At 35.7% G+C, this 20,683-nt stretch overlaps 1 non-coding gene across 1 annotated transcript; it reads left to right on the forward strand.

Moving 5' to 3' along the window:
• Positions 1 to 4,357: 4,357 nt before the first annotated feature.
• Positions 4,358 to 4,464, forward strand: LOC141620397 (small nucleolar RNA R71). The gene has a single exon (XR_012531955.1). It is a non-coding gene; the product is annotated as a small nucleolar RNA R71 (small nucleolar RNA).
• The last annotated feature ends 16,219 nt before the right edge of the window (positions 4,465 to 20,683 follow it).

Below are 20,683 nucleotides of genomic sequence, written 5' to 3' on the forward strand. Positions count from 1 at the left end.
AACTTTACCAAACTCACCAAGGGACATTTTCCTATCAACATTCTCAAGGCGGAATTCAATATTCGTTCGAGTCTCCACCCTTGTAACTTTCAATGAGCTTAAAAACTCCAAGGTGAGGGATGAGTAGGTCAATTCTTGCATATTAAACAAAGTAAGCAATCCCATGGACTCGAAGAAATTCTTGGTTTGTTCAAAGACACCCAATTTGGTCAAGGTCTCTTGGCATATAAACTTGGTGGGTAAGATAGATTTCTTAGCAAGGGATACAAATTTCTTCCTATGAGCATCGGATGTGAAAATTACCTCCGGATAATCATGTAGTTGCTCAACAACCGGAGTAGAAGTAGTAGTTTCCACCATAGGAGTCTCTTGAATCTCCATCCTTGCACTTTGAACCACCAAAGCTTTGGAAGCTTGCAGAGCTTGTTGGCTTTTTGAGAGATTATTCTTTGGAAGTGCCTTGTTTCCACCTTTTATCCTAGCCATCTTCTCCTTGTATGTAGTAACACCCAAAGATTTGCCTGAATTCCTCAAGTTTCAATAAGACCCAAATCGATTTAGAAAATTCGAATTTTGCCTTTGTACCCTAGAGAATCGATTCAAACTTTGAAGATTTTGGTGTTTTAATTGCTTGTTGTTGACAAAGGAGTGATTTGTTTGAGTTTTGAGGGAGTTTGGAATTGATTTGGGTGAATTTGGTTGAGAAAATTTATTTTGATGGATGGAGGGATTGAGGGTTTTGAGGGTTTTGGAGATGTGTTTGTGTTTTGAATGAGTAAAATGAAATGGGAAAGGGGGGTTTTAATCACGTTATATTTGAATTTCAACAGGGGAGACGAGCGTCTTGTGGTCGAGACGCTCGATTCTCTGTCAGATGTTTCAGAAAAGAAATCCCGTGCTGAGACGAGCGTCTTTTGCAGGAGACGAGCGTCTTTCTAAAGGGATACGAGAGGATTCTTTTGAGGACGCTCGGATTCTTGGTCAGGGAGAAATCCCAGATTTTAATAGAAGCAGGACGAGCGGATCCTCACTGAGACGAGCGTCTTGGTGGAGACGAGCGGATTCCTTTAGGAGACGCTCGGATCTTCAGTCAGAGAAAAATTTTCCTTTCCAGCTTTCTTAGGACTAGCGTTTTTCTTATAGGACGCTCGGATATTTCATCCAGGATGAGCGGATTACTGTCGGGCCCCTCGGATTATCCTTGTACCTCACGGATTCAGTTCCACCCATGGGTATTCGTATAACCGATGTCATTTACTCTTCATTCCTTTGGTCTTCATTGTGGGGGCACTATGAAGGCTTGGATAGCCTAGGCAATTGCTATCCCCACACTATGTCAAAACACTACACATCAATAAACATATAAGTCCCTTCCTCACTTTCTCTCAAAATGGTAATCTTGATCAAGACATAAAGATACAAATCCAAAATTGACAAAAATGCAATCTACATAGTATAAAAGTTGGGTTATTTTGAGCATTCTTATTGGTTCCTATGTTTTAGGTGATGAAAAACTCTTTTTGAGGGAAGGAACCCCACGTTATAATGAGGGATTTAATTAATCTTTTTTGGTTATTGTACATTTAACTAAACATGAGCATAATAAAACCATACATTATAAATTATACAATTATATATTTCAGTGATAACATCAATAAACATTGGAAAAAAATAATATTAAGAAATAATAATTGAATGAACGATAATTATGACATACAAAATATGTTAGTTAATACGATAATTAAACGTAATATTCTGAAATTATAATTAAATACATCGTACGGAATAATTTTTTAACAACCCCTACATTTTCGAGTTTTTGTAACGTTTTAGACTTACTAATATACTTCTACTTTGTACAACCTTGCAAATGATGGTAGTGATTAGTCTGATTACTAATTTAAATTATGTGTACGCCGAATTTTTAATTATGAACTTTATTAATATTGTCACGATATTGAATATTTAATCACTTTTATTTATATGTTAATGTATCCATTGATAACGTCTATTATTACGACCCGTGCATTTTTTTTGCACGGATTTAAAACTAGTACAATAAGTAAAGTGCAAGTTAAGGGTTAGAATATTTACAAATGGTGGTTTAGGGAAGACTCCACCAAACTCTCATCCATGTATGAGATGTCAAGGGGGCATTGCCAAGGTGTTGTTGATGTTGTTCAACACCTTGAAGAAGTAATCGAAGGCTTGTTCATTGTCATTATAAAACTCTTCAATAGACTTTTGCACATTGTGTTCTTCATTGTGGTGACTTGAGTGGAAATGGTCACCAAAGCCTTGGTCTTGGGTCATAGCATTACCAATATAAGGGTTGACTAACCCTTCAAACTCATCATCCCATAGACCGTATACTTCATCTACTTGTTCCCCAATAGTATCATGACTTGATGAGGACAACTCCTCTTTCTTCTTATCATTATGGCCAATGAGGCCTTCTTCTTCTCTTGTCATGAGTGGTGGTGAGCTATTCAAGTTCTCATTCTTGTTAAAATATTCTTGCTCTTTGGATGGAGCATCTTGGTTGTTACCCATTTTCTTTTCCCATATGGGTGGTGATTCTTTACCCATAGCTTGTTCCTTGCATTGAGATGCCAACTTCTTCATATCACTTTCTCAGCTATAATGATCAACCATAAAACATGACTCATGTAGTCGGGGAGCTCTCATTGTCTTGTCAAGATTAAAAGTGATTGTTTCATCTCCCACTTCAAGTGTGAGTTCTCCATGTTTCACGTCAATCACCGCTCCCGCGGTGTGTAAGAAAGGTCTTCCTAAAATGATAGGAATGTTGGATTCTTCCTCCATGTCAACAATAACAAAGTCCACCGGGATGAAGAACTTGCCAATTCTTACCGGCACATCCTCCCATACCCCTAAAGGTGTCTTCGTTGATCGATCCGCCATTTGAAGTGTGATATTAGTGCACTTGAGCTCTCCCATTCCTAGCCTCTTGCACACCGAGTATGGCATGACACTCACACTTGCCCCAAGGTCACATAAAGCTTTGTTGATTGTGGTGTCGCCAATGGTGCATGGAATAGAGAAACTTCCTGGATCCTTTAGTTTTGGAGGTGAAATTCCTTGTAGGATGGCACTACTCACCTTAGTGAAAGCAATAGTCTCAAGCTTCCGGATGGATTTCTTCTTTGTAAGAATATCTTTCATGTATTTCGCATAGGCCGGAATGTGATTGATTAATTCCGTAAATGGAATTGAGACTTCCAAGTTTTTCACAATCTCCATAAACTTTCCAAGTTGTTCATTAATTTTAGGCTTAGCTTGACGACTTGGAAATGGAAGTCGAATTACAATAGGCTCTTTCTCCTTAGCCTTCTCTTCGTCCTTCTTTGAAACTTCTTGAATGGTGGGTTATTCTTCCCTAGAGTTTTCCACAACTCTTTCCTTGTCACTAGCATTCACATCTTCATCAACGGGCCTCTTAGGCCCTTCATACCTTGTACCACTCCTCAAATGGATGGCACTCACCGACTCATGTCTTGGGGGATTACCTTGAGGTGGCAATTGCCCCTTTTGTCTTTGTGAACTAGAAGATGCTAATTGAGACATTTAGGTTTCCAACATCTTCGTGTGAGCTAGTATGTTGTTGATGGTGGCGTCTTTTGATTGACTATCCTTTTGTATTTGAGTGAAAAATTCTTGTTGGTTCTTTTGCATTTCGAGGACCGCTTTTTGAACATCAAAACCTTGGTCATTTGTTTGATTGTATGGAGATTGATTTTGATAACTTTGGTTTTGATTGTAAAAGGGTCTTTGAGCTTGGTTTCTCATTGGAGGTGGGGTGTATGTTGGTTGAGGGTTTTGAACATTTTGACTTTTGTATGAAAGATTGGGATGGAATTTGGTGTTTTCATTGTAATAGTTGGAATAAGGGGTGTCACTTTTGTATGCTTGGAAACCATTCACTTGTTCACTTGTTCCCCTACATTCACTTTGGTTATATCCCAAAGTTCCACAACTCTCACATACTCCACTTGGAATTGATGATGATGCTACCATAGCATTAACATGTTGCTTGAGTGATTTGGAGGCCCCTTTAAGTTTAACCATGGCCTTCTCAAACTTCAAATTAATGGTGTCAATATGAGCACTAAGTTGAGCACCCAATTGAGTAATAGAGTCCACCTCATGCTTTCCTCCTCTAGTAGCCTTCCGAGGTCTACTATATTGTGAGTTATGGACCGTCATTTCTTCAATCTTGTTCCATGTTTGATTGTCATCAACTTCGGTAAACATACCATTTGATCCCATATTGAGAATGTTTCGGGAGTCTTCATATAGACCATTCAAGAATTATTGTACAAGGAACCACTCGCTAAGTCCATGGTGTGGACAAGATCGACAAGTGTCCTTGAATCTCTCCCATGCTTCATACAAAGATTCCTCGACCCTTTGTTTGAACCCGGTGATTTGGGCTCTCAACATGTTAGTCTTTTCCAGAGGATATAATTTCTTGTATAAAGCAAGTGCCAATTTCTTCCAAGAGTCAATACCAAGAGTAGCCTTATCTAGGCTCTTCAACCATTATTTCGCGGAACCAATCAAAGAAAAAGGAAATAAGACCCATCGAATTTGGTCTTGAGTAACTCCGGTTTAAGAAATCACATCACAATAGTCACAAAAAGTCTCCATATGAGAATGAGGGTCTTCACTAGGCATCCCCCCCAAATTGACTTCTCTCAACTAGTTGTATGAATGCAGATTTGGCAATGAAATTACCGGTTAAATGTTGTGGTGTAGGAGTACCATTTGGTAGGTTCTCCTCGGTTGGTACGGAATGTGATGAAAATTTAGGCATTGTGGGTTGATTTTGTGGTTGGTTTTGTATTGGGTTATCCTCTCCTTCTCTTGCAAAAGGGTTGGTAAACTCAATATTATTTGGTTGAATGTCCACAATCTCACCAATACCTCTCAAAGTATTTCTAGCAAGTCTTCTATTGTTGGTCAAAGTTCTTTCAATTTCAAGATCAATGGGTAACAAGTTACCTTGTGATCTCCTAGACATGCAAAATTGTTAGATTCATTAATCTCATAAGTTTACATATTCACATATGAAATAATTTATTTAGTCATAAAATAAATGCAAGATTTTATGCATGCAAACAAAAACAAGATAAGAGAAGAAATCGTCAATCTTACATTGGGATTTCGGATTAAAGGGCACCAACAAATTCACCTATTTGTTAGTTCTTGAGCTTCCTTATTATGGATGAACAAAGGTCCAAATTAGAACCTCTCCCAAAAGTATATACTCAAGGAAACCTCTTAATAACTAATACTATTATGAACTAGTTATGATATTAGTCTTACTAAAAATTGACACAAAAATATTATGTATTTGCTCTTGAATATTTTCGGCCAAGAGGAGAGATTTGTGAGGTTTTATATCTCTAAGTTTTTCACAAATTGTAGAGAGATTAAATTTTCTAACACTAGAAAATATTAGGTAAAGGTAGAATGAATAATAGAGGGAAAAACCCTCTATATTTTCCTCTTAGGAAACCGGTGGGGAGGGGTAGAGGGGAGCCAATGCATGGTGCTCATTTTCTTCCCAAGAAAATAGGTTTGCATGGCTACAACTATGGGTAATCATTGTGTTTTCCACTTAAAATAAAAAACACGATATAAACCTAATACTCCCTCCAATTTTCGGCAATATGACATAAAATGGAAGGTACATTTTATTTTTGTCATTTGTCAATTGTGACATATGTGACATGTTACTTGACTTGTGAAATTGTAATGTATTTTCAACCTATTAAAAATCAACATACTCATAAAATATGTCATATACAAAATCGACTAGCAATTCGTAATTACTTGTGCCAAAACGGTTTATCAAATTATAAATTACGTCTTGTATTTATAATAAATTATTCATTCAATTTTAATTGTTTCGTAAACAATAATTTTATCTAAGTAATAAAACAATTCGATTACTTAGACCGTATCCAATTTAATCGAATTATAATAAGACACGTTAATCTTACTCACAAATCATCCGTCAATTTTAAGCAATTTAATTAACTCGTATCGGCATACGATTAATTAAATAATCAGTTAAGAGTATTTTCCTATAGGTATGACCTAAGGGGATCAACTGATCACCACCGTCGCACGACAGTAATGTCAAACTCTAGTCAGCCAATCATTACCGATATGTGTGGACCAGTTGACTGTAAAATATTACATCCCACATTTATTCTTAAAATGAGATTTAAACATGTGATCATCATGATCGACAGTTGTGATCGCATTATTGTCGGAGGACACATATTCCAACAATCTCCCACTTGTCCTCGACAAGTGTGCATCGCCAATTCTCTTGTCCTATTACTATCTCCCACTCAATGCAAGGTGTTCTTCAGGTCGTACTTGCAAGTGATCATATCGAGAGTGGTTTCCTCGATCTGGAGAATAACTGATTGACCGTAATTATCTACCATAGATACATTCCTAGCGTGGCCACGCATTTCTAGTTCATTACTCCTCGAGTGGCCCTGAGATATTGTTATAACCCTGACAAGGGGTGGACAATTCCTATCGCACTTATTCCCTTCGACTAGCCACAGCCATCATAACCCAAAATATGCCCATTTGACCCCATTTACGAAGGTCGTAGTAACATAAATCAAAGTTAATCTGAAACTGTGCCACCTTAGGCGAACAGTCTTTAGTCAAAAAAATCGACTCATTAGAATACTATAGTAGCTCTCGCCACGACCAGGGTATATAAATTTGCCAGAACTCTATAAGCGGTCATTAGCCCGACAAAGTGTTCCTAACAGTCTGCCTATGTGATCGACTAGTCATCTCACATGACTCCATGGCACTTAAACTTGCCATCAATCGCATCACACTCTAGTCACTTCGAGACGTCACCTCATGTAAGTGACTATGGGCGAATACAATGCTAATATGTGTTCACTTTAACGGGGTTCAATTGTCTTTACAACTCGTTTGGATGTAACAAAGTATAAGATGAGTTAATAATAACTCAAACGACAAATGTGGACATCACATTCGGGTAGTCAATACCACATTACCACCTTGTGATGTATATTGTAAGTGTGTAAACACTGGTCGTTTGCAACATGAGTTTAACACACCATGTGTCCATGTGTTCAAACTCTTGAATTGCATTTTCCTTTATTTTCATGTTTGTCTTACATAGCGTGAATCCCACCAAGTACATATCTAGTTTCCCAAACTAGGTTCAGGTTCTTTACTTTGAGAGAACTTTCTTGTTGTTTATCACATAACAAACGAATTATGGTGGATGACATAACTCACACTAGTCAAATGTTCTTCCAAATCATAATGTACCAGGTATATGTTTTGTAGGATCTTGCAACAATTGTCAAGATGATTAGCCTAGCACTTCTCATAAGTCCTAGCAATTTTTGAAAATACTAGTTTTGAGTAATTTCTTACAATAACCAAGTATCTTCTCAAACTTTTATTTCTCCTTTTAGCTCAAATAGCTTAGGATTTTCATAAATCCTTACGCGTTTTCGAACTTCAATATGTGCAACTTCTTGTCACATAACAGAGTGTTCTGTCAAACACTAGAATAGCTCATTAGTTCTTCTCGAGAATTCATGACGATTCTTCTATGGCTTACCAATGACTCATCATGCTCTTAAGCATACGATTCATTATAGGACATGTGCATAATTATTCTAATGGCGGAAACATTAGTAATCTTTAATCATGTGATCAACCATTCTTAGGTTCAATGAATGACCATGACTGCTTATGGTAATTCCATTTTCATCGATATGAATAACCTACGTTTCTCGTTGATTTGATGTGCATATCACAATGCCTATCCAACATCCCATGATGTGATTGGATTCATCTTAGTCCATTTTCATCCAGAATTGAAAACTCAAATACTTCTTTGTGAAAGATAGTACTAGCTCGTCATTCTCAATGAGTAATGAGTTATAAATTTTACAAGATGATTGCTCCCACTAAATTTCATGTCTTCACATGATAATTTCAAACTCCCACTCAATTCCACATGTTTCGTAATTGACTACTCAATCTAAACATTTCAAGAATTGAAATACATTTTGCTTTGCCAAGTTACTAAGATTAAAACCATATATGTTCCCAACATATCCTTTCAAAATACCTATTTTGAAAAGGTTTCAATCTTAAACTTATAGAAAGAGATTTTAATCTCTAACTCATTCATTTTTATAATGATGCGTATCAATGTCATTATTTAAAAGTGAAATCCCATTTAATACACGTCCTTCTCAAAATACCCTTTTCAGAAGGAGGTTTAACCATTTCATTTTCATAATGAGGTTAAGCAATGACACTAGCGTGGTTAACAATTAACTTAGCTTTTGTAGATATCGGCATATCTTTCTTTGCAACTTTTAATCATAAATCTCATTTATATTCAAGGATGCAACTTTGTTTCATTTAGGCTCTTAAGTAAATATCAATATTGAAACTCTATTTATATCTAGGTCATAAACTAGCAAAATCTCTTGTTAAGACTTTTCTTTAGTCATTTTCTATCAAAAACTTTCTTTTGGTCTCCTCGTGTAGTTATCTTAAGAACATATTCTTTTGATTACTTCACTTGGTCTCTTTTGTCATGTAGATCTCATCTATCCAAGACCATAGATCTAATCTATTCATGTATACTATCTATTTAGGTATACAAATCATTCTTTCTTTCGTAGATCTCATTTACTCAAGCATACAAATTATTCTTTGTATTCTTTGTGTCTTCATTTTTCTCCCACTCTATCTTTAGAATAAATACACTATATATTCAAATATAGCTTATGAGACACAAGTAATGATTTTGAAGTAGAAGAAGGATTATCTCATAGATTGACTAATAGATTTTAGATTTGATGAGTTTACTTGGTAATTGACGTTCCTTTAGGAGAGTTCATCAACTCAACATCACTTTATAATTGATCATACACAAGCCTTAAGCTTGTGGACATATAATGAATCCCATCATTATAATTGTCTATTGGATCACTTTAATTATATGATCATATGTTTCTATGTGCAAGCATATAAAGACGAATTTTTAGAACAAACAAATACGATAAAAGGGGTGACTTGGGTTGCAAGCCAAGTCACCATAATCCAAAATACAACCATTGTTTAAAAGGATCACACATTTCCATGTCGAACACGGAAATCAAAATAGTTCTAAAATTCATAACATTAAAATAAAGACAATAATAAAAGCCAAGCTTCATTGATAGCTACTCCTAGCTCCTTCAAGATTTCTTAAGCTTGCTTCTCTTTTCCCTTGTCTTTGCTTGGAGGAGGCCCTATTGACAATAAAAAGGGGATACATTATCACAACTTTGTATCAAAATACTATAGTTGAATTAGAAACATAAAAGAAAGGATAGTCATTTACCTACTAGAGTGATCTTTCCAGCTTTGATGTCACCAAGATACTTGGAACAATTCCTCTTCCAATGTCCAACACCATTACAATAATGGCATTTATCAAGAGGACCCTTCTTGGTTTTGGAAGTTCTAGCTTCAAAAGTCTTAGCCTTGGTGGACATGGGAGCTTGCCTCTTACCCTTTTTCCCATTCTTCTTGAACTTCTCCTTGCTCTTAGTGCTTATATTAAGCACATCCTTAGGTGGGTTAACATTTAGCCCCATGTCTCTTTCGGCTTGCACAAGTAACTTGTGCAACTCTTCAAGAGACACGTCCTTGTCTTGCATATTGAAATTCACCCGGAATTGTACATATGCTTTGACTTTGGATAAGGAGTGAAGAATCCTATCAACAATGAGCTCCTTGGGGATTTCAACCTTTTGAATTTTCAATGTCTCGACTAGCTCCAACAATTTGAGCACGTGAGGGCTAACCTTTTGGCCCTCCTTGAAATCGAGATCAAAGAATGTCGATGCCGCCTCATATTGGACGATCCTCGGTGCTTGTGAGAACATTGTCACAAGTTTGGAATAGATTTCATAAGCGGTGCCCATTTTAAAGGCTCTCCTTTGGAGATCCGCCTCCATAGCAAAAATCAACACATTTTTCATAGCGGCGGACTCTTTGTGGTAAGCCTCATATGCTTACCTAGTGGCGGCACTTGACCTAGCATTAGGTTCTGGTGGAGAGGCCTCAATGAGGTAACGAAGCTTGTCGTCACCTTGGGCAGCCAATTTGAGTTGGGCATCCCAATCGGAGAAATTTGACCCATTCTTTTCAAGTTTACAACGATCCATGAAGGATCAGAGCCATGAAACATTAGTGAGAGTGGTGGCGTTGGTGTATGGTGCGGCCATTTTTATGAGAAATAAAAGTAGTCTACAAAACAAAAAATAGAAGGAATAAAACACTTGTCGTTTTCAAAATAATAATACTCGTAAATTTTAATTTAAACAAGTTTTATTGCATTTATCTAGTGACCTCTACCCAACCTGATAAATGATTCCAAGACCCAAATTCATATTAACTTGGGCACGGTGTAGCCGATTCATCCCTTATCAATATAACTCGGTGGATTAACTCTTTAATCGATTCTACTTTTAGAACTCTTGGTCGATAAAATTACATTAAAATTTATCTTTAGCCCAAAACACATCTGGCAATGGTCGAGAATACTTTTGTTGAGTTCAACCCAAATTTTGAATAAATGTGTCCATGATCCAAATCCACATTAACTTGGGCACGGTGTAGCCGATTCATCCCTTATCAACAAGAATTCGGTGGATAGACATTTATCACCCACTTCCCCTACGTAACAAGGTTTGTACCCCGGTGTGGCCGAGCGCACTCCCTCACGAAATAGGTTTTCATGGTTTCTACTTTTTGGTAAGGCTAAGTCTCAATTGTTTATTTTAGCGAGAGGTCATGTCAATTTATTATCTATCACGTTTTAAGTGAACTAAATCGGTGAACTACGATAATTGTAATTGACACGGTCGATAAACTCGATTTAAAATGCATGTTTAGTTATGGCGATTTAGCGATGCATGCAACATATAAATAAAATGCAAAGCATAAAAATAAAATCCTAGTATGGCCTTCCTAAAATAGTAAATCTAATAAACTATTACAAATTCGGAAACCAACTCCTTTGGTCCCTTGAACTTCGGTCTTGGCACGCACTTCAAGGTAACATTGTCTTGATGGACCATTTTCTCGAATGGTACCGTCTTCAAGGAACTCCGGAATAATTAAATTACAAAATGAATTACATAACTTCCTATTATACATTTGTAATTAAAATTAAAATAAATCTATTAAATTACAAAACGGTGATACGAGATCACAATAATTACAACCGAATCGATATTCCCATACATTTCGGGTAATATCAATTAAAACTAAGGCCATACTAAGTAAAATTACATAATTCAAAAATTACATAAAATTAAAATATGACAATCATAAATAAAATGCAGCATTATAATATGTATGAACATGCTAGATTTTATGCTAAATCGCCTTTTAAGAGCCAATATCGTATATTTATCGGTTTTTATGGATTTGCGTGATTATAACTTGTTAAAATCACAATAATTACATAAATTCATATTTATGTACAAGTTAATTACCCTAACCATCTTAGGACTCAAAATTAGTCTCCACTAACATTTTGACAATAATTAAACTTGATTTCTTAATATTGTTCATAAATGGACCCAAAAATTACAAAATTATGCTATAAACTTCAAATTAATTTATAAAAATTTCAAATAATTTCGAAATTTGAAATTTAAACTCATGAATATTCTGAAAAATTACCATGACACTCATAATGGTCAAAACTTAGGTTAAAAATTTCGAAAATTTATCGAGAAAAACAATGTTGCGGTTTATCGGTTTTAACAATTATGACCATAAAATATGAGAAAAATTATTTTCATCAACTTTTCACTTTTAGATCTGAAATATATGATACAATGCAACATGTGACGTTTTTCCCTTAGTCATGAAGTATGTTTTAGCATTATTACTAATTATAGTCACTATTTATGTGATTTTTCATCAAAAATTCATAAATCATGCATAAAGACTTCATTATAGCCAAATATATTACACACATCTTGTAATATTGTATGTGACAACATACTAAATTTCCATGACCAGATTCGAAATATAACTCATATTAACCTATTTACCCATTTAAATACGATTTTAACTTTAAAAATTCATATTTCGAGCAAAACAACTTATTTTAACATGAAAATTTACAGGCCATCAGTAGGTAATATTTGTGAAAACATATCCAAAAACCACTGACAAATTCGAAGTTTAGCTATTTTTCGTCCAAAAATGACATTTTTATCATAAAAATCACATTTTAATGCCAATAATATATAAAATGAACAATAAAATCCATAAATAAACCAAAATGTCCTACAAATCACTGGACCAGAAACTTTTAACATGCAAAGTTATTTTTAGGTTTATCTTCATAAATCCAAAATAATTAGTTTTGTATGTTAATCTTATAACTCGGAAAAACTATAAACCGATTTGCATGCAAACAACCTAAGGCTCTTATACCACTTGTTAGATTCATTAATCTCATAAGTTTACATATTCATATATGAAATAATTTATTTAGTCATAAAATAAATGTAAGATCTTATGCATGCAAACAAAAACAAGATAAGAGAAGAAATCGTCAATCTTACTTTGGGATTTCGGATTAAAGGGCACCAACAAATTCACCTATTTGTTAGTTCTTGAGCTTCCATATTATGGATGAACAAAGGTCCAAATTAGAACCTCTCCCAAAAGTATATACCCAAGGAAACCTCTTAATAACTAATACTATTATGAACTAGTAATGATATTAGTCTTACTTAAAATTGACACAAAAATATTATGTATTTGCTCTTGAATATTTTCGGCCAAGAGGAGAGATTTGTGAGGTTTTATATCTCTAAGTTTTTCACAAATTGTAGAGAGATTAAATTTTCTAACACTAGAAAATATTAGGTAAAGGTAGAATGAATAATAGAGGGGAAAACCCTCTATATTTTCCTCTTAGAAAACCGGTGGGGAGGGGTGGAGGGGAGCCAATGCATGGTGCTCATTTTCTTCCCAAGAAAATAGGTTTGCATGGCTACAACTATGGGTAATCATTGTGTTTTCCACTTAAAATAAAAAAACACAATATAAACCTTATACTCCCTCCAATTTTCAGCACATATGACATAAAATGGAAGGTCCATTTTATTTTTGTCATTTGTCAATTGTGACATATGTGACATGTTACTTGACTTGTGAAATTGTAATGTATTTTTAACATATTAAAAATCAACATACTCATAAAATATGTCATATACAAAATCGACTAGTAATTCGTAATTACTTGTGCCAAAACGGTTTATCAAATTATAAATTACAACGTCTTGTATTTATAATAAATTATTCATTCAATTTCAATTTCAATTTCAATTGTTTCGTAAACAATAATTTTATCTAAGTAATAAAACAATTCGATTACTTAGACCGTATCCAATTTAATCGAATTATAATAAGACACGTTAATCTTACTCACAAATCATCCGTCAATTTAAGCAATTTAATTAACTTGTATCGACATACGATTAATTAAATAATCAATTAAAAGTATTTCCCTATAGGTATGACCTAAAGGGATCAACTGATCACCACTGTCGCACGACAGTAATGTCAAACTCTAATCAGCCAATCATAACCGATATGTGTGGACCAGTTGACTGTAAAATATTACATCCCACATGTATTCTTAAAATGAGATTTAAACATGTGATCATCATGATCGACAGTTGTGATCGCATTATTGTCGAAGGACACATATTCCAACAAAAATATCAAACAACTCGAAAACAATAAGAACAAACCTTGAGGAGTTTAACTTCCCCAAGGTAAAGAAAGACACAACTAAAAACAAATTAAAGAAAATCAAATCAAGTTAACACCGTCCCCGGCAACGGCGCCATTTTTGGTGTTGATGTTTATACTCGTCGTCAAAAGTCACCTCACCAAAACAATATTTATAACTTCACAAACTACTCTTAGTAAAGAGGCAAGTAAAGGTCGGATCCCAAGGGACGAGTATTGATGTAGGTTTTTCACTTGCAAATGGTTGTGTCTAAGGGTGTCACAATTTGGGTTGAGATAGGAGATCAACTAAACTAATCAACAATATGAAAGTAAACAATAAAAACAAGCAAGATGATTAAAATGATATGTAAACAATTGATTAAAAGCACTAGGGTGTCATGAGTTTATAGGGAATTCATGGGATTTGATCATACAAACATATTCTCTACTAGATGCAAGCACTTATTGTTGTGATGGGATCGAGTTAGTGTATATCTTACAATCCCTAAGAAGGTTTGGGTTCCGGAGCCGAATCGATTAGATTGTACAACACCTAAAAGTCGACTTAATCCTTCCTATCCAACTATATGCATGGTCTAATGAGACTCGAGTTGGTTTATGTCTTACAAGTCTCATTGAAAAGATAAGTGATGGGTAAAAAAATGTAAGGATTTATAGGCTCGCATTTTATCAAACATAACATGTGCATAAGTTGGAATCACAACAATCAAGCAAATTAATTATGAAAACATATTAGATTAAGCATGAATCAATCCCCATGTTGGTTTCCCCTAATTCTCCATTAACCCTAGCTAAGGAAACTAATCACACATTATCAAGTTTAACATGCTAACAAGGTTGTCAATCATACTAGCAAGGCAAAAATGATTAACAAATGAAAATGATTAACAATAATTAAAGGGATTAAGGGAGAATTATACCTATGAAGATGATTCCAAATAATAAAGCAAAGAATAATAGAAGTACTTGATGATTGATGAAAGGTTGTCAATCCTCCAAATAAACCCAAATAATCTTCTAATTACCCAAAATAAATGATGAACAATAGAGAAATTAAGGAAAGATTAAGGAATGAGATTTGTATTAAGACTAGATAAGAGTTGATTACAAGATTAAGATGAAATTACTAATTGATTACAACTTGATTAAGAGAGTATTAAGATGGCTTGCTAATCTAGGTAGTACAAAGAGGTATTTATACTAAAGATTAGGTACAAAGATTAGGGTCATCAAGGGCTTAAATGACTATTAAGACCCTTCAGAAAAGTTGAGGAAGTGCTCCTCTCCAAGGACATGCGCATCTCCGTTTTGCTAGTCCCACATAGATATGCTCGTCCCGAGCATCTTGGAAGCTGGCACGGTGGTTCCTATAAGGAGATCCGAGCGGATCATTAGGGGAGACGCTCGGATCCTTTGGCTTCAAGACGAGCGTCTTGCTGTTGGGACACTCGGATTGCTGGGCAGGGGGACGCTCGGATTGGCAGCAATCCGCTCGGATCTTGGGTCAGACACTTTTCTTCTCTTCTTTCCTCAACAATCTGCGGGGCTCTTGTTGAGGATGCAAGGATCCTTTCATCATTGCCCAATCTAATTTATTATCTATATAGGCCTTCTAGTATCGTCTTCTCTTTGATGCTTGGTCATTGAATGCGATCAATTTAGCTCCATTTTACCATGAAAATGCAAGGTTTGCACTCCTCTCCTACCAAGGAAACAAAACCTCAAAGAATATGCAAAATGGGAAACTAAAGATAGTAAATGACCCAATTATGCACTATAAAGCATAGGAACGAGGCTAATTCGGGGACTAAATGGGCTCAAATATGAGTCACATCACAGAGTGTCCCATACATTCTGTCTATGTGATCGACTAGTCATCTCATATGACCCTATGGCACTTGAACTTTCCATCAATCGCATCACACTATAGTCACTTCGAGACGTCACCTCCTTTAAGTAACTAGGGGGAATACTATGTTAATCCAGTTCACTTAAATAGGGTTCAAAATTGTCTCAACAACCTATTTGAATATAACAAAGTAATAAATAAATGAGTTTACATAAAGAAACTCAAACGATAAATGCGATTATCATATATAAACCTAAAAACAAAGTTTTTCATTTCATATCTTATAATCTAATACAAACTTGGCATGCGTTTCAGACCCATCGAATTAACATGTTGGTCATGCTTAGCCTGCGATAAAGGCTTGGTTAAAGGATCAACAATGTTATCATCCGTCCCAACCTTACAAATCGCTATTTCCCTTCTTTCAATGAAATCTCTAATTACATGAAATTTTCTAAGTACGTGTCTAGACTTGTTACTAGACTTGGGCTCTTTAGCTTGAAAGATTGCCCCACTATTATCACAGAAGATCGTCATAGGATCTTTGGCGGTAGGAACTATCCTTAGCCCCTCCAAAAATTGCCTAATCCACACGGCTTCCTTGGCAGCTTCAGACGCTGCAATGTACTCAGCCTCTATTGTAGAATCCGCAATGACCGAATCTTTGAAACTCTTCCAGCTAACCGCCCCGCCATTAATCATGAAAACAAAGCTAGCCTGGGATTTCAAATCATCCCTATCAGTTTGAAAGCTCGAGTGAGTGTCACCCTTCACACTTAGCTCGGAATCTCCTCCAAACACCAAGAATGAATCCTTAGTTATTCTCATGTACTTAAGGATATTCTTGACGGCTATCTAGTGACTTTCACCTGGCTTATCTTGAAATCTGCTAGTCATGCTCAAAGCATACGAAACATCGGGACGAGTGCATATCATGGCATACATGATTGATCTAACAGCGGAAGCATAAGGGATCAATTTCATGCGTTCAACATCTTCAGGTTCTGTGGGTGACTGAGACTTGCTCAATGTAACCCCACTACCCACTGGGATAAAACCCCTCTTGGAGTTGTCCATGTTAAAACGTCGAAGAACCTTATCAATATAAGACTCTTGACTTAGTGCCAATATCCTCTTAGATCTATCTCTATAGATCTGGATACCCAATATGCGTTGTGCCTCTCCTAAATCTTTCATTTGGAAATGATTCCCAAGCCACCCCTTAGTAGAGGTAAGCATTGGTATATTATTGCCAATGAGAAGTATGTCGTCTATATACAAGATTAGAAAGATGACTTTGCTCCCACTAAACTTCATGTATAAACATGGTTCTTCGACACTTCGAGTGAAACCATTCTCTTTTATAACATGATCAAAACGATGATTCCAACTTCTTGATGCTTGCTTAAGACCATAGATGGATCTCTTAAGTTTGCATACCATGTTAGGATTTTTAGGATGCACAAAACCCTCAGGTTGTACCATGTAAACTTCCTCCTCCAAATACCCATTTAGAAAGGCAGTTTTGACATCCATTTGCCATATTTGATAATCATGAAATGTGGCAATCGCTAACATAATCCGAATTGATCTAAGCCTGGCTACGGGGGCAAAGGTTTCGTCATAGTGTAAACTATGAACTTGGGTGAAACCTTTCGCAACTAGCCTCGCTTTGTAGACATCATCATACCCTTCTATACCATTCTTTACCTTAAAGATCCATTTGCATTAAAGGGGTCTCACACCTTTAGGCAAATCAACCAAGTCCCACACTTGGTTCTCTTGCATAGATTTTATTTCGGATTGTATGGCCTCTTGCCATAAAGTTGAATTTGGACTAGAAATTACAGCTTTGTAGGTTGCGGGTTCGTCACTTTTCAAAAGTAAGACGTCCAATTCGTCATCCAACACGATGATGCCCACGTATCGATCGGGTTAGTGACTAACCCTACCTGACCTCCTAGGTTCAGAAGGAACAACATGATTAGACGATGAAGGAACATCTTCTTGCACCTCTTTTCTAGTTTGTGGTTCTTGAACTTCGTCAAGTTCAAAATTTCTCCCACTCTGTCTCTTAGAAATAAACTCATTCTCTAAGAAGACGGCTTCACTAGCCACAAACACTTTGTTTTCGTGACGGATGTAGAAGTAAAAACCATGTGTTTCTTTTGGATAACCTACAAAGATGCACTTTTCGTATCTTGGGGCTAGCTTATTGTCAGTCTTGATTTTGACATAAGCATCACAACCCCAAATCTTTATATAAGATAAATTGGGGACCTTCCCTTTCCACATCTCATATGGAGTCTTCTCAGTGGCTTTAGTCCGGCTACAATTGAGTGAGTGAACGGCCGTTTGAAGGGCAAATCCTTAAAAGGAATCTGGTAAATCAGTTAGACTCATCATTGATCAAACCATATCTAGTAGGGTTCGATTTCTCCTTTCGGCAACACCATTGAGTTGAGGTGTGCCCGGTGGAGTGAGTTGTGATACAATACCACAATCCTTTAAGTGAGAATCGAATTCATTGCTAAGATATTCCCCACCACGATCGGATCACAGTGCTTTAATCTTCTTGTTCAATTGGTTCTCTACTTCGTTTTGAAATTCTTTGAATTTCTCAAAAGCTTCACTTTTATGTTTGATTAAGTAGACATATCCATATCTATTTAAATCATCGATAAAGGTGACGAAGTAGTCATAATTTCCTCTAGCGGTGATAGTCATTGGACCACATACATCGGTATGTATTAGTCCTAACAAATCACTTGCTCGTGTTCCTTTACCATTAAAATGATTGCGAGTCATTTTGCCTAGAAGACATGATTCGCATATACCAAATGATTGAAAATCAAATGATTTAATAATACCAGTCGACACTATTCTTTTAAAGTGCTTTTCATTTATGTGACCTAATCGACAATGCCAAATGTACGATTCATTTGGGTCACTTGTTTTGAGCCTTTTTGATTGTATGTTATAGATATCTTTACTTGATTTAGAAGTTTCAAGAACATAAATGCCATTAACTGAAGTGCCTTGGCCCATGGCCAAGTCATTTCTAGAAATTATATAACAATTGTTTCTAATAACAAAGAAAAAACCATCCATGTCCAACATGGCAACGGAAACGATGTTCTTAGATAAAGACGGTACAAAATAACAACTATGCAAGTACAACTCAAAGCCATTAGCCAAAACAAGTACATAAGTCCCTTTTGAAGTGGCGGCTACCCTAGCTCCATTTCCTAGTTGGAGATCTACATCACCCTTATTTAGCTTTTCCACGTTTCTAAGCCCCTGTAAATGATTACAAAGGTGAGAACCACAACCGGTATCCATTACCCATGTTGAGGTGGAAGTATAATTTATATCATTAACAAAGATTTCGAAAGAAATATTACCAAGTGGAACGTGAGATCCATCATTGATATCTCCCAAAAAGATGGGGCAATTCCTCACCCAATGCCCCAAGCCATGACAATAAAGGCATACATTGGTAGTCCCACTAGCCAGTAAATCCCTATGGTTTGAATTAGACCTCCTACTTCTCTTCCTCTTCATGAACTTTCTATTCTTGATGGAAAGTCCTTTGCAAAAACTCCCACTAGTTTTCTCATTTCTCCTTACTTCTGAAGACAAGGATCCCATGGTGTTAGTGAGATTGTCTTCACAAGACTTATTCACTGAGTTGCTAGTTATGATAGGAGGTGAGGAAGTAGTAATGAAGTTAAGACTACCATCGGAACCAATGCCAAAATGAATTTCTCTAGTCGTATCAAAGTTGTTTAGTGAGCAAATTTCGTCGAATGATTTGTGACATGATTCAATAGTGATAGGTGTTAATGAGTTGGATGAATCCATTGCAGTAAAAGATGACTACAAAACGGATATGAAGGAAAATAATTAACATTTATCGTTATAATACTTGTAAACATTTTAAACAAGTTTAGCATTTATATAGTGACCTCTACCCAACTATAATAAATGATTATGAGATCCATTTTATACAAATATGGGCACGGGGAAACCGATACATCCCATACTTATAAAAATTTGGTGAATTAACTCTTTAATTGATTCTACTTTGGAACTCTCGGTCGATGTTTTTCATAAAACTCATCTCTAGCCCCGGAACATAAGACTAGTCATAATATCCCATTGAGACCAACCAAATTTCGCGTGTAATAACGTTTTATTACCCCACTTACCCAATGATAAATGAAGGCACCTCGGGAAAACCGAACCTGCCCCAAATGTTACGGGGATTCATGGGTCCTACTATTTGGTAAGGCTAATCTCAGTTTTAAAATCAGTGAGAGGTCATATCAATTTATTATCTATCAATTTTAAGTGAGCTAAAAGGTCGAATTATCGATAATTTTAATTGACACGGTCGAAAACTCGATATGATATGCATGTGTTGTTGTGGCGATTTGGCAATGCATGCAACATTTTAAAAGAAATGCAAAGCAAATAATAAAATCCTAGTATGGTCATCCTAAAATAGAAAATCAAATAATCTATTACAAATTCGGAAACCAACTCCTTTGGTACCTTGAATCTTCAAGTGGCACGCCTCCCAAGAACACTGTCTTTGTCGGAACGCCTTTCCGAATGGCACCGTCTTGAAAGAACTTCGGAATTACAAATAATAATAAAATACATAACTATTCCTATTATACATTTGTAATATGAAAAACTAGTAAAAATGAAAGTGATACGAGATCACATTAAATTACAACCGAATCAATATTCCCTTACATTACAGGTAATATCGATTAAAACTAAGGTCATACTAAGATAGAATTACATAATTCAAAATTACATAAATAAAATATGACATTCAACAATGAAATATGTATCATTATAATATGTGTCTGTCATGCCAAATTATGTGCCAAATCGCCCTATTTAACTTATACCATTCATATA

Source organism: Silene latifolia, chromosome 1 (genome assembly GCF_048544455.1).
Source record: "Silene latifolia isolate original U9 population chromosome 1, ASM4854445v1, whole genome shotgun sequence".
Classification (NCBI taxonomy): Eukaryota; Viridiplantae; Streptophyta; class Magnoliopsida; order Caryophyllales; family Caryophyllaceae; genus Silene; species Silene latifolia.